Source organism: Malurus melanocephalus, unplaced genomic scaffold, assembly GCF_030028575.1.
Source record: "Malurus melanocephalus ecotype Western Australia unplaced genomic scaffold, MMel_1.1 scaffold_861, whole genome shotgun sequence".
NCBI classification, from domain to species: Eukaryota; Metazoa; Chordata; class Aves; order Passeriformes; family Maluridae; genus Malurus; species Malurus melanocephalus.
This window is the reverse complement of record NW_026624093.1, coordinates 104918-107615: the sequence shown is the minus strand read 5'-3', so window position 1 is coordinate 107615 and position 2698 is coordinate 104918. Positions and strand designations below refer to the sequence as shown.

At 52.3% G+C, this 2698-nt stretch overlaps 1 protein-coding gene across 1 annotated transcript in view; it reads left to right on the top strand.

Annotated features, from left to right (window-relative positions):
* The window catches only part of SMIM11 (small integral membrane protein 11), a 13675-nt gene extending 11277 nt beyond the window's left edge, over nt 1-2398 (top strand). The window contains exon 5 of the mRNA XM_057385726.1: nt 2338-2398. The gene's annotated coding sequence lies outside the window, so the exon portion shown is untranslated. The remainder of the gene's footprint in view (nt 1-2337) is intronic.
* The last annotated feature ends 300 nt before the right edge of the window (nt 2399-2698 follow it).

Here is a 2698-nt window from a genome sequence, read left to right as displayed (position 1 = left end):
GGGACAGAAGAACCTTTCCCTGCTCTCCAGCCTGAGCCTGCCCTGGCCCAGCTCCAGCCATTCCCTGTCCCAGAGCAGTGATATGAGCTGTCCCCAGGGAGGAGGTGCAATCCCAGGGAGTCTCCCTCAGTCTCCTCCAGCTGGACRATCCRARTGCCCCCAGCTGCTCCTCCTGTGGCCTTTTCAGACCCTTCCCCATCCTTTGGACACTCCASGAGCTTTGGATCTTTTATATTGCAGCACCACATGGAAAACAACCCAATGTCCAACCCAGGTGTGGGGACATCTCAGGTTAWATTTCCAAAACCTGAGTTGTTTTCCCCCTGGATTTGTTGCAAGGGCCATTTTTTGGCTGTAGGTGAGCAGGGACTGGGAGGTGGCACAGCCCAAGCCACTCCCAGTTTAGCTTTGGCTTTGAAGCTTCTTTGTCTGGGCTGCTGGAGCCATTCCAGTRTGTCTGGGCCCAGCTGGAGCTGTCCTGGCTCAGGTTTGGGGCACTTTGGGATAATCACAGCCCCAGCTGATAACGGGAACTGCAGCTTATCCCAAGCAATGGTTCCTTTGGAGGCTCCTGCAGTTTGTTTGGGCACCAGTGAGTGATGGGGCTTTTATCCATGTTTGTTCCATATGGCAGCCGTTCCTCCTGGATCAGAAAGAGCTCCTAAAAATGTCCCTGAGYGCCTGCAGGCTGTCCCCAGTCTGTCCCAGGGCTGGCATGTGGCTGTCACATGGAGGAGGATGGATGTGGCTGCTTCCTGTTGATCTCTGGGAGCCCACATGGGTGACTCTCCTTTYTGATTGTCCTTTTTTTTCCCCCTGGACTTCCTGCTGCTGCTTGGCTTTGCTCCCCAGTGCCTCAGCTCCCAGTGGTGTGGCCATTTCCCAGTCTCTCAGCTCTTTTAATCTGCTCTGACTCATTTCCCTGGCCTGGACTTGTGCTCATTTCCCAGCCTGGTGCTCCTCAGGGATGGGARGGGGCTCAGAGTGGGGCAGCACCGAGGGGCAGCTCCTGGCGGGGAAGTTTGAGCCAAAAAAATTACTCTGGGCCTTGTTTGTGCTCCAAACCAGGTTTATTATTCTGCTTTTGTGTTCCCTCTCCTTTCCAAGCCCTTTMCTCTCCCTGCAGGAGGAAATTCCCAGGAATGAGTTCAGGGGGACAGAGGAGGAGCTTTCAGTGATGTCTCCTGCATTTCCATTCCTGGCCACCCTTCTCCCACTTCTCCACTTTGCCTGCTCCCTGACAAAAGCTCTCATCCCAAAATCCCAAACCATCCTGGAGACACCTCCAGGAGCAGCCAGTCCCACCATCATCACCCCTAAATGATGGCCCTGGGCTGCTGGAAGCTGGCAGGACTTGGAAATGGGGGAAAATGGGGCCCTCATTAAAAATCACAAAAATCTAGGCCCTCATTACAGACCTGCTCCAAGAGCTGGAGGGAGAATAAGTATTTGTGGGGCTTTTTTTTCTGTGAGGATGAGGTTTGGGAAAGCATTTAGATGTTGTTAATCAATGAGACCCCATAAAAATTGGAGTGATTTGCATTCCAGCTCAGCTGAGRGCCCTCTGTGGCAGCTTCTCCCCCRAATTTCCATCTGATCTGTCTCTTGTCCTTATGCAGGGATCCTTTAATCATTTTTTCCCGCATTTTAGAGAAAATCTCCGTGCACCCACAGATTCTTGAGTGGGACCAGAGCTTTGCTTTGCACTCTGCAGCAACCAAGTGCCCTGAGCCTCCCTCCAGGAGCTCCTGCTGACAAACCCCATAAATACTAGGGATAAATCATCAGGATTTCAACCCTGCTGAGGTGCTGGGATGTTATTTCAAGGGCTCTTGACTAAGGTGCTGCTGTTGGGTAACATCCTCCCATTAAATGGAGTCAGACGTCCAAGGAATTGCTTGTCATCCCAAATTACCCGTTGAGTCACRGCTGGATGAGCCACAATATTTGCCTTCCCCACGAAGGGTTACAGAGGTTTGTGGAAAACATGGGCTGTAATTATCTTGTACAGCAGCCGAGGGGGAGTGGAGGAAAGGCGAGGGCTTGTCTGGGAGGGCTTTCTGTAAAATCCCAAAGTTCCCTGGGTTCCAGACTCAGCTCTTTTTCCTGCCCACAGGTTGCCATCCTCATTATGGATGATTGTAATCCCATAAATGGGATGGGGAAAGAAAGCTTTGCCAGGCCTCAGCCTCCCAGAGGGAATTGGGAAGGGKTTTCACAAAGCTTTCCCAGCCCTTTTCAGGAAAAGGCGATTRTTCTGTTTTCCCCGTGTTTTCTGGGAAGATGGCAGCAAACACTTCCTCTTTCCTAATGCTCGTTTCAATAAATCCTTTTCAGGGGCTTCACCCTCGTTTTCCCAAAGAACACAAACCAGGAAAAACAATTCCTGTGGCACAAAAGGCTTCCTTTGGATACTTCCATGGTGCTAAAATGGTGGTAAGGAGCTGTGGGAGTTGTCCAGCTGGGAGGAGAGAAGGTTCTGGGGAGATGGTGGAGCCTTTCCAGGGTCTGAAGGGACTCCAGGAGAGCTGGGGAGAGACTGGGGACAAGGGATGGAGGGACAGGAGCCAGGGAATGGCCTAAAGCTGGGGGAGAGCAGAGTTAGGTAGGATTTCGGGAAAGAAGGAATTCTGGCTGGGAGGGTGGGSAGGCCCTGGCACAGGGTGCCCAGAGAAGCTGTGGCTGCCCCTGGATCCCT